This window comes from Phlebotomus papatasi, chromosome 1, assembly GCF_024763615.1.
Source record: "Phlebotomus papatasi isolate M1 chromosome 1, Ppap_2.1, whole genome shotgun sequence".
Lineage (NCBI taxonomy): Eukaryota > Metazoa > Arthropoda > Insecta > Diptera > Psychodidae > Phlebotomus > Phlebotomus papatasi.
The window spans coordinates 27,013,605-27,026,880 of NC_077222.1; the positions used below are offsets into that span (position 1 = coordinate 27,013,605).

Sequence of the window (13,276 nt, forward strand, 5' to 3'; positions counted from 1 at the left end):
AAAAGATTGTGGAAACTGTTCTCTCGTGGAGGTCGAGCAGTTAAAAATTAATCTACTGTATCAAATTTAGGTTCTTTTTTGAACCTGTTCCTTAGCGTCCATCGCCGTCTTACCGTTAAAACAACCTTTCAGGGTTAATCAATTTGTTTTTACAAAAGATATTTAAAGGAATAGCTTATTTCGTATCTGGCAGGAGGAACTTATTGCCAGATTTGTGATTACTAAGCACTCTTTAGATCCCAAACAATGAACTATAAGGGGACTATTGGTGCACAGGAGACGTTTTTTAAAAGCTAAATAAATTTAATTGCAATTATTACGTCACTTTTAGAAATCTTGAAGTCCTTTAAAATCTTACTTCTGAAGTTTAAAAAAAAAAACAAGACGTGTACGCTCAAAACACCTTGGCATTTTCTGCTGATTTTGAATTTTGTTTTTTTCTGTTCAATTGTCCTTCCGGGACTTTTTATTCTCTCTTTTTTTATACCTCTGTTTTTTGTTTAAATTTTAAAATATTTTCTTTCAATGTGCTCTGAGAAAATGTGAAGAAGGATGGGAATATCACAATCAGTAATTGGTTTTTCATTTTCTGTCCACTTTGTTACGATTCATTTTTCTTCTAAAGTCTCTCCACAAATTTATTCTGCAGGTTGGTCTTTGTGTGGTTTTAATTGAAAAGCAAAGTTGCACAATGGAAGAAACATAAGAGAATTTCCCTCGATGCCACATTTTCTTTTGGGGGAAAGAGACGAAAGAAGTTGGTGTGGGAAATATTTATGATATTATAGCAAGGATTTTTATTTGATATGTTGAACGTGAACGATGGGATCGGGTTGAGGATGAAATGGGTGTGGAAGAACATGGGACTTATCGTATTTGAAATTTTAATCTTTTCTCCACACCACAGAATCCTCAGCAGTTTTTTTTCTTACTTTACCATCTGACTGGAGGATCAGATTTATGCTTTATTGGAGTATGTCTCCATGCTCATCATCTTTCACCCTTCTAGATTTTTTTTCTTGGGGTGAAATATTTGAATTTATCACTTTTCCCATGTTCATAACTCTCACCATAAGAGTTTTCTTGGTTTTTTTCAGTGGTTTTTGATACGGTTTTGAGGGAAGGATAATGGAAAGGAAATTCACTTTCATTTTTCTCCCCTGTCCCAGACTTTTTTTTATCTTCCTCCTTGGGTGTTGTTTTAACACAATTCATCTGACAAGTGTGAAATTATCATAATTGTATTTTTATTGTTCTTCTCGTCAATTATGAGTGAGAATTTCTTACTGGATAAAAAAAATGTGTGGAAGAGAAAAACAAAATTAGCAGTTTATAAGCAATATTTTGGCGTCATTTGGAGGATAAATTTACTTTATTACACCCTCGAGGAAATGTGTATGAATTTGAGGGCAAAAAAATGAGCAAGAGGGCTTTAAGGAGGGTAAAATTAACAATGAGTTCCTTAAACTTTTCCCTTCGGCACAAGGATGAGTCTTACGTTGGAGTTGGGCAAGATATTCCATGCAGCATTTATTCACATGAAAATCTCATAAATTTCTATTACAAAAAATGGTCCGTAAGATTTTGTATAAAGATGTGTTTTGCTCGGAAAAATTGAGTGGAAATTAAGTGGGAGCATCAGATACCGGGAAGTTTAATAAACTCTCAAAGTATTTGCTTTTATATTGTTTTTTTCTGTATCAACCAGGAGTAAAATGGAAGTAAACTTTGAAAAAAATTGCTTGAAAAAAGAGTAAAGGACAGACTCATACGATAAATGATGTTATTTCCCTAGAGGAAACTAGGGCAGAAATAACCAGCAAATAACGTTTTCCTTTTGGTACAATTTTTGAAAAAAAGCTTTGATGTATCAGTGGAATATGGGACTGTGTCTTTCTTGATTACACAAGGCTTTACTCAATATTCTTTTTTAGACACAAACCAGAACATTTCGTTGTTTGATTTAGTCCTGGTTCTCCTGAACGATGGAATTCACATGAGTTACTGCTCAAACACAATTCTAATTAGGATGACAGTCTATTGCAATATAGGTGATTGCGAAACTTTTACTCATTTCTGGTGCTGAGAAATTGTATTTTTTAGCAAAACCTAGAAATTTTTCTGTTAAAAAAGCGATGTTATTTTTTCTATAGACAATATCTGAGGGATTTATTATGGTCTTTCTTAAGGAATATTATCATTTTTAAAATAAAATGTTGTTGAAAGTGTCATCATAAGCTTTACCAAAAAATAAGCCACGCCCCCTTAAAAAGTTGTAGTAAACTGAAATAATATAGATTAATGTACAACAAATAACAACATTATTTTAATACCCCTAAAGCAATTTCCTGCTCACTATTTTAATCGTATGCGTGCCCAAATTAGTTCTCCTTACTAAAGGAAGAATAGACCACGCCTCCCGTTAGATTTTTGACAGAAAAAACCAAATCTTACTCAAGTAACACCATTGGAAACTAGAAGAAAATACAAAAATTAAGTTTGTGAATAGGAAAATGAAGAATTCAATGATTATTAATAACTAGGGGTAAGTGGGGCACTTTTGAAAGGGGCAGCTTATTTTCTCCTATTTTTAAATGGAACTGGGCCGTACCGTGATATTATTTTGATCCATATGTCCAATATGAAGCTAAATTCCATAACTATAAGCATCAACCCTTTTTAAAAATGGGAGAAAAAGTCCAATTTCAAAGATACTTCAATTCCAAGATGACCTTCTTCCCCCTAGTACCATTTCTCCAATTTTACTACACAAGATCTTCTGTAAAGTGAATTTTGTAATATCAAATACAATTATCCCAAATTTATGCACAATTTTAGATTTACGTACTACTTTCTGAATAGAATATTTTAAAATCTATTTGATATTACAAAGTTCACTTGCAGAAATTACAGTTTTTATAAGATTATTTTCGCAAAATTTTACAGAATGACAAAAAAAAATGTGAAGACTGTAGAGAAAGTGGAGATAATGAAGGAAATTCTTAATGAAAATGTTTTTTCCCTCTTAATTCTTTAACTCAATTTGAGAGAAATTATTCGAAATGGATAAAGAGTTCTTTCATCCTTCTGGTTGAGAATCTGCCATATTTTATTTACTTTTCAGATCTTCCAATGTTCGGTCAGAGGAAGCTTCTTTTTCTCCAATTAAAAGCATTCAAATATTTTCCGATGTTTAATTTTAATTAATCTTTATATATAGACAAAGCGACAGAGAATAGAGGGAAGTGGGGCACCTTTGAAATTGGGATTTTTCTCCTATGCTTAAGTGGAACTGAGCTATATCATAATATAATTTAGCTTCTCAATCTGTTTCTGCAGCTAAATTATATCACGATTAGGCTCAATTTTACTTAAATATAGGTGAAACATCCCAATTTCAAAGGTACCCCACCTTCAAAGGTGCCCCACTTCCCCATACCAAAAGAATAAAAAAATTGAAACAAAGTAAATTTTCAAGTTCTAGTGATGATATGTAGTTATTAAAAGATAAAAGACGATTTTTAAATAATTATTGAGTTTAAATTATTGACTTTTCTATGAACATCCATACCAAAGGTCAAAAGCTCTGGAAAAATTCGATTTCTTTATAATGAAAAAGAACCTGTGTTTCTGACGAGCACCGGAAAATTCGAAAAGCAAAAGAAATATCTTTTGCTTTAGACTGTTTTAGTATAGCTCCAGTTTTGTAATTCTATCTCATAGCATTCAGTATCTATCTTTCACTCTTCGAAAATCTCTTAGTTAATTAGCAATAGCAATAGGGGAGACCGAGGCTATATGGGACATTTTTAACGTGGTGTATTTTAGAGGCATTACTCCAAAAAGATTATACATGGAGCTCAGAAAATAAATAAGCTTTCTCTGAAAAGAGTTTAATCTGTTGTTTTGTCCGTAACGACTCCAATTTGGAGTAGACTGGGACAAAAAACGGGATGTTTGGGACAAGTATTTTTCTGGTATAATTCGATATTTTTTCACTCCCTAAATTCCTTTAACCTTCTTCCCAGAGTCGTTTTTCCACAACCATTTACCATCTCAGATAACTGTTGTCTTCCGGATGCTTTTCAATCTGTATACCACTTCCTTTAAAGCTAGTTTTACAGCCATTTCTGATAAAACATTTTTCTCTTCTCACCTTTTCCACAATTTTCGTTTTTTGTGTCAGAAGACCACTTGAAATAATTAATTTTGCTTGAGAATATTAACGGCGTTATCACACTTGCACATTAAAATTTTAATGTGATTCACATTAATTGTCGCTTGTGAACGTCCAAATATGTTATTTGTGTCTTTGAGTCACTTAATATTTGGGGTTTTTCTATTTATTGATAAAGAAGTGGATTTGGCCTGCAAAAATAAGTTTAAATTTACCTAAAACATAAATATCTTTCACATTAAAAAATTAAAGAGAAAATCGCATTAAGTTTTTGCATTAATGCTATAAATCAATTTATATCAAATTTTGAGGGCCAAGTCTACCTTTTTATCAACAAATAGATCAAATTTTGAATATAAAATGATTCAAACACACAAATTACACATTTGGACTCTCACCAGCGACAATTAATGTGAATCATATTAAAATTTTAATGTGCAAGTGTGATAACACAGTAAGAACGCACTGTTCTCAATTAATCTAAATATCTCCGTGTGTAGTCTTGGTGCCAAAATCGCTTAAAACCGTTGCATAATCTGCAAGTTTTGTGAAAAATTTATTTGTCAAAAGAGAAAAAACTGAGACATCAAAAACATACTCATTTAAGCAATTAAAAAAAATCATCTAACTAAGATACATCGTAATGTCGCTAACGATTGTGTAGTGATTTAAAATCATATTTATTTTGATAATAATATCAAAAAATAGCATTTTTCCACATTACCCCTCTCCCAATCATCTCCGGTTTCCCCTACAATGGGAAAAGCATTTTTTTAACTACTCATGACCATGTCACATATAAGATTAATATTAAGATTAATACTTTCTGAACTGCGAGAATGCCGAAAAAGATAGCAAGTATTTTATCATGCCTCTCTCTCACGCTTCGCTCGAAAACTGACCGAATCACAGTTGGCACGCATGGAAAATTACTCGAATTGCCTGTAATACGATTCAGAAAGCAATTAATACGAACAGTAATATCTTACTCATCGTATTATTCCACTAGAGTGTACTCTTTCTTACACACGTGATTTTCTATTTGAAATTTTGCATACTATTTACCTCTCTTTCTGGCTTTTCTTAATATTAATATTAATCTTATATGTGACACCACGGTCAGAATCGATTAAAATTCGGTTATTGTAGATGATTGATGACCATGTCACATATAAGATTAATATTAAGATTAATACTTTCTGAACTGCGAGAATGCCAAAAAAGATAGCAAGTGTTTTTATCATGCATCTCTCTCGCGCTTCGCTCGAAAACTGACCGAATCACAGTTGGCACGCATGGAAAATTGCTTGAGTTGCCTGTAATACGATTCAGAAAGCAATTAATACGAACAGTAATGTCTTACTCATCGTATTACTCCACTACAGTGTACTCTTTCTAACACACGTGATTTTCCATTTGAATTTTGAATACTATATACCTCTCTCTCCGGCTTTTCTTAATTTTAATATTAATCTTATATGTGACACCGCGGTAAGGATGTCCAAATCTAGCAAAATATGAATTAATTTCTGTGGTAAGATATTTTCGATAAAAAACGCGATTTTCTTACTGGAAATGTTGCATTCCCAAAAGAGTTATACTATTTTGGAAATAAATACATATCTTTTTGTTTTTAAATCTGAATTATGAATTCAAAGCGCTTCCTGGTCACGATAAATTATGTTAATTTAATTGTTTACCCTAATATCAGGGGAAAGTTATGATTATTATGCTATTATAGGTCTTTAAAAGGTCTGTTAAAGTTATTTCGAATTTGTGTGTATCAAATTGTTTGCAAATTCTCATAAACTTTAATTAGTTAATTTATTGAATTAGTATAATAAGGATTTAGTGATCTTATAAATTACCAATCTAATTGAATAGAAAGTAATAAGTCTTGTACAGCTGCGATATGAAGTTAGATCTAAAATTAAACAAACAACTCGATGGCATTTCTCACATTGATTTCCAATTGACCTTAAGACAACTTATAGTAAAAATTTGATATCTTGATATATATCTTTTTTTTTTCTAAAAATAAAAATCATATTTTTGACATTGAAGCACCTGCAGCTTTGTCATCTACTGCGCGTGTCTGTAATTGAACTGTATATGTTACTTGATCTTTAAGAGATTTTCATATGAGTTTGGAAATGCCCAAATTGCTCTTCGTGATTTGTCTTCTCCATCCAATTTACCCATCTCTGACGTGTGTGTCTGTTTTGTGCGTGGGAAAACAAGGAAAAATGATTTGTTGGGGAGAATCGATTAGTTTTTGTGCAAATTTATTGACTAAACAGATAAGATATGGAGAAGTATGAGGATGAATAAAAAAAATAGCGGCTAAGGAAAATTTTTGGGAAAAAAAGTAAAATTGAGAATATTTATGGATTTGATCGAAAAGAGATTTATTTTATGTGCAAAAGGTTATTTTAGTGTGTGACATGGTAGAAATATTTTTCAAAATAGTCACATAAAGTAGATTGTCGTGCAAAATCACAAGAGAAAATTGGTGCGAGAGAAGGCGAAAAATGGGAAAAAGCTTCGAGCCATTTCGATGAAAGTCTCTGTGCATGGAAAATCATTGTCCAATGGTCCCATACTCCTTCTACTATATTATTCACTTTTTGCTCATTGACAACGATTTATTCTCTTATATAGAATGTGATTTTTCTCGTGTCGCTTTAGGGGAAAGGGGGGAAAATGAGAAGGGAATTCATTTTTCATTTCTGGAGGATATATAGAATTTTCACGCCTTCTTCTTCGTCTCTTTCATTCTTCTAACATCAGTATATCAAAGTATATACACTCAATTTGATTAAGTGGCGACACGCGATTCAATCATTAGAATTCTTCTTTGATTAATACGTCTTAATTGTTTTCCACACTCAATACAGATTCCGGTTTTATGAACTTAATATTTTGTAAAAATGATCAATGAAGGATTTTGTGATAATTTCTCGATATGCTTTTTATTTGCTATTCTCTTTTATTTATAATTTTTTTTCTTAAAGATTTTTTCATTTTATATAATTATTTTCTTTTGTCAAAATGAAAAAAAATTCTATATACTCGCAATTTTTATTCTAAATGCTTTTAAAGGTATTTATTTTGTTATAATTCCTTTTAAAATTTCTCTATTTAACAATACAACTTAATTAAAATCTAGTAAATTCTACCTACAATTGTTTGCACTTAATATAAAAAATTGTTATATTTTTTTAATAGTTATATAATTTGCATTTTGCATGACTAAAAAGCGTTTTTAGCGCTGAACCTTATGTTTTTTTTTTACTTCTCCTCGATCCTTTGAAAATTTCAAGGATTTATAACAATTTGGTAAATTTTAATTAGAAGTAGCGCAAGAAATTCCATATTTTTGATCTATTTTTGTTTTACTTAATTAAAAATTATAACGTACATTTGCAATAGAAGTGGGCAAAAGAATAAGGATTCTCAGTATTTTGTGCACTTTTTATATTTTGTTTTTCTTAATATTTTTTGTCTGCCGCCGGCTTCACGACTGAACTCCCCGACAAAGTGGCAGAAGATACGATTTACTAGTTGTAGGGGAAACTGGGGCACCACCGAAAACTGTGATTTTTTAAATTAGATATTAAACTTCAGAGTATGAGACCTATATACAGTAGACTTTCTCAAATTCGGGCATGTGGGACCGAAATGTCAGCCGAATTAGACAAAAATTCGGCGACAAACTTTTTGAAATGCAACGATTTTTTTATTCATGTGCATATAGATATTGAGTTTACACTCATATGTAACGTAAATTGCATGAAAATCCCTCAATAATGCAAAATCACATCAAAACTAAGACAAACTATGCCAAATTTGAGCATATTTGAATCATTTGATAATCATAATCAAACTTGAAAAATGACAACAAACTTTTATCAAATGTAGCCGCTGCCTGAATTAAAAAGTAGCCCGATCTTAAAAGAGCCGAATTAGCGAGAGTGTACTGTAAATTAATTGATATTATTGGGATGCTTCTTCACTGTTAATCATAGTTCGACTAGAAAAAAATATTTTGTAAAAATGTTCGTAAATGTTCGTAAAATGTTCGACAGGAAAACAAATATTTACGAATAAAATGACAAAATTTTACGAACATTTTTTGTGTGTTTACGAACATTTACGAACAAATGTTTGTAAAAGTATAAAAAATGCTCGTCAAGTGGTCATGTTACGAGCAATGTTTGTGAATAAAGTGCAAACTTTTACGAACTTGTTTGTGGGTTATACGATTCACGAGCATTTTGTAACTCCCCCATAGGAATTAACAAACATTTACGAGCATTTTTACAAAATATTTTTTTTCTGTGAGTCGGAAATGAGCATCATAGACTGTTTGGTGCTACCCCATGTAAAGTAGTGCCCCAATTTCCTCTTCAACTAATTACACAAACATTGAAAAATATATTTTTTAAACAATGTTATGAATTGGTTAGCACTTCTATTGTAAACGTGCGATACTTCTCTTAATGTTCATGTCTTATTGAGGAACAAAGAGGGGAAAATTCTGTGGTTATCCTAAGAGGGTGAAATATAAACATTTTCGTTTTATATAAGAAGAGACATTGGAAGATATAGAAGGGAAGTCTTACTAATCTCCCATGAGAAATAAAGAAAGTTTAAGAGTGGTATGTGATCGTAAAATAAGGTTAATTGCAATCTCCTTGTCTCTCTGCAGGGATTTTACTTAATCCTAAAAGTGAATCTAATGATCTCTGGTTGAAGTTACCATACTTCTGACCCATAAAATGCATTCTTCTGAAAATTCTCCACCAGAAACTTGATGACTTTTGAGAAAGGGGATTTTTATTAAATTTTCTAAATGTTACTCTGAAAATTTCTAAGTTTTGTGTACGGACGATATGACAAAAAGTATAAAATGCTTTTAAAGGATTATACTCTTATCCTTCCGTGTTTTGTGACTGACCCCATTTTTTTAGGGTTGTTTTCTTCACAAATTCTACCTCAGTTTTTTTTCACTCACCTGTACTTTTCAAAAATGTTTATATTTCACCTCAGAGAAAAATTCATGTCTGCGGTTTGGTTGTGTTTACTTGTGCTAACATAGGGGGGAAATAACTAGTGACATTTTATGACACGCCAAGAATGCAATTTTCCTAATGGACCGAACAAACTGTCGACTTTCTTAGAAAATAGACACCTTTTCCAATGATTTGATATTTTTATCGAAATTCTCCCATGGCCCTTTGAGCAATTTTGGTGTTATTTGGAAAACCATAAGTGATTCTCAATTGCACATAAATGTACGATGCTATTAATGTTCTAGTGAAACTCTCAATATAACAAAACATTTTGGAAGTCCTGCATAAATTGCAGTTTGTGACTGTTTTGTTGTTCAATAATTCACAAAGAGGAAATGTACTTTGGTAGATGTTGAAACAATAGGAAAATGTAAATTAATATTCCAATATAAAAGGCTTATTTTGTGCTTTCACAAAAAATTTCAATGTTAAATATTGAGAATGAAGTCTGCCAATATCAAAAAGCTCTCGGAATAAATACTTAACAAAGAATATTGAATACAAAATTAATGAGACATAAAAGTATTAAATTTGTGATTAAGGGGTTACATAGGTCACGGAGACTGAAAAACAGGGGTGACATGACAACTTCTTTTCGATAGTAGGAGAGACTGGGGCAAAAAGTAACAAAACGGATATTTTATTTTTTTACAAACTACCCTAGCGCCTTTCTAATTCTAATAAATTTCTAATTAGAACAGTTTTATAGGAAATTTACTGCTCTACAACTTTGTGAAAGTAATTTTCCCCTGTTTTGTAAGGAAATACATTTATCGGGCTGTTTTTTAAAAGGTAAATTTGTGACAATTCTCAAAAATGCCGGGGCAAATAGTACCAGGTATGGGATATTATCACATTTTGATTTGCTTTATTACGGGCTTTCGTAAATTTTAAAAAATACCTAGGTGACATATTTTCATAGAAAATTTATTCCTCTAAACCTTTTTAAAACACAGTTATCTCTATCTGAACGAGAAAAGCGTTTTTCAAGCTATTTTAGAACAAAACACACAAGAGGCTGCTAATCGTTTGACCAGTGCAAACAAAAACCGGTGAGATGCGGAAATGACGTTTTGTTCTCGCCGTGACACAACAGAAATTGCTTCGGTCTTTGTTACTTTTTGCCCCAAGTGGTCATTTTTAATAAAAGGATTTCTGGAGAAAAGAATCTTTGAAAAATTCTAAAATAGATAGTGGTTTCGTATTCAAAGAATCCAAATCATTTAGGAAATATTTACCAGTGCATCAATTTTGGAAAATAAGTAGGTCAAAATTGATATCTGCTGTAAGGAAAACATTTCAAAAATAGGGCTAAAAATTTCAATATTTTTTATTTTCTGAATTCCTTGTTCGAATTCTAAGAAACTTACGACTTTGAAGAAGGTCTATGGATGTCATCTATGAAAAAAAATTAAGCCGCTATCTCTTTTATCTTGGAAGATATTGAATTTTCAAATTTTCAATTTGTGACTTTTTGCCCCAGTCTCTCCTACTGACTGTAGATTGCGAAAAAAATTAAACGATAGCTATAACTTTTTGTAGCTAAAATCGATATTTATCAACAAACACATTCTCTTGAGAATGTAATAATAAAAATGGCCTTACAATGCGTAAATATTCGTCATTAACTTAATTTAAGAAATATAGATTTATCGATACGATCGATTTCATATTATCGAAAACTTATTATTCCACCCCAGGTTATTTTTAAAAATTAAGCCTTTGCGACTTAATGATTTCCGAATAACTTTAAAAAAAAAACATTTTTTGTTAGCAGAAGAGTCAGAATCGGTTAGCTGTAAAAAAAATGTTGATCTGTGTGAAACTGTGTCACCATTTTAAATAAAATCGTTTTTGAGGGTGTCTCGAATCTATCTTAAATCTTTTGGTCTCTATAATTGAAACAGTAATGGCACAAAAGTAGAAATGGTACAGAGGGTAAGGGGTCCCATTTGATATTTAATACTAAACCTACCAAAACCCGGTCAAACTGACCGGTTTCAAATTAACACATATTTAAACGATACAATGTCACTATTAAACTTTATGAATTTCTTAAAATATGCATGCATGTAATATATTTTTGAATATTTAAATATTAATTTTTTGCTCTTGTTCAAGACAAATTTGTAGAGGATCCTACCCTACCGCAGCTTGTCATTTGACAGAAAAACTACCAAAAACGGTCGGTAGGTGTTAAAAATTGAGTAATTCTATCAATAATTTTAAAATTTAGCAATAATAGCAAAAAAATAAAAATTGGAACTTTTAATTAAAGTGAATATTTTTTTCTATTAGATTTTATTCAACTATTTTAATTTAAATTTCCCACATCAACACTAAGTAAGTGTGATCCTCAGAGTCAGAGTGGTCTATATTAATAAAAGAAATGCGCAAAGTGCATACGAGCTCTAAGTGTCTCAAATGAGAGAAAAATGTAAGAATTTTTACGTAGGTTAAAATTCTTGAAAGGCTACTGTAATGTAAGCGTCGTTCGACTATAGCAAATTATTCTAAAGGTACGACAGGGCATGTAAATGTTTAATGTTTGCAACGCCTTTTCCTAAACTGTAAAATGCAATAGGAATTTTAAACAATAAATCTTTTTTTTAAATTCAACTTTTAGTTGAAAAGAACCAGTGAGTTAACATATTCATTTTTAAGTATTTTGGTAAAAATTACTACGCATTTCGAGAAACCGTGACTTTCTTATGGAAACGATTTGACAATTGATAACCCAGTCGTTAGTTGACCAGTAGGGGAATTCTGTTAAAAAAATGGCAATGTCATGTGATACATTTTCGTGGTTAAATTTGGAATCAGGATAACATTAAAGACCAGTGAGTTTCGAATGGCTATTACAAGTAGCTGTATGAACTTCTCAATCATTAATATGAGCCACATTTTCAAACACAGTCGCCAGTTTTACCACATAAAAAATTCTAAATTTGACATATGACAATGTCATACTGTTACAGAATTCCTCTGCGGATCAATTTTCATCTTTTAAGTAGGGATAGTCTTATTGGTTCAGATGAGAAGAAAAGAGTCGTACAACTCGATTCTTTTTTTATTTTCCAAAATGAATTTTACCCATGGTCCTTTTCAGGTATAGGGTAAGTGTGCCAAATTTCGGCATAGTTTCATGAAAGCGCCAAAGTCTCAAGTTTGAAATGTAATATCTTTCATAGAAATTGATTTTTTTTATTCCTTCTACTTAAGGAGTGTTGCTTAGAACCTTGTAGACAGTTTACCGTCTTTATTTACTCTAAAATCATTCTTAATATATTTTAAAATGAATAAAAATGTCGACATAGCTTTGGTGGCCTATTTCGGCCACCTTCATTCTCATAGTTCCTTGCCCTTCAGGAAGTCTTCCAATGCCCTTTTCACGTCATCTCGTTTGTCGAAGCTACATTTTTTGTTATTCTCTTGCATTGTATAATCTCTAGAGTATGTAAAACTAAAAATGCATGGAAATTCGAGGAACAAAAAAGGTGGCCGAAATTGCAAGCTGGCCGGAATTTGACACACTTACACTAGAACTAACTAATAAATTTGACATTGTCATGGGTCAAATTGGCTAAGAAACATAAGAAAAAATGAGGGGCACAAAACTTACATCATCCGAAGCTTTAAAACTTTTATTAATTGTGCCGTATTCCAGTGAGTAGCAGTGAAATTCTTGAATTATTCTTTTATTAGCCAAATTAACAAAAAAAAACAGAATCAAGACTGAATTTCTCGCCTTAATTTACAATGTATCCCATATGGTCGAAATTGAGCAGTAAATATCATTTACCGCTGGGACTTGACCTTTGCGAAATTGGAAGATAGGTGGCACCTTTGGATTCCCATTTTCTTTTTAAAACTTCTAATTTTGATTAAGCGAGTCAATTAGGACTTGAAATCCTGAAAATCGATGAGGTGTTCGGAACTTATTTGACCTTCCTCTAACCTAGAATGGTTTGCAATAAAAAGTTTATTTCAGAAAATTCTCTAAATTGGGTTAATTGCGAATTTT

General features: G+C 31.5%; 1 protein-coding gene across 1 annotated transcript in view; it reads left to right on the top strand.

Moving 5' to 3' along the window:
• The window catches only part of LOC129799524 (NADP-dependent malic enzyme), a 150,910-nt gene that overhangs the window by 87,325 nt on the left and 50,309 nt on the right, over positions 1-13,276 (top strand). The window lies entirely within an intron of this gene.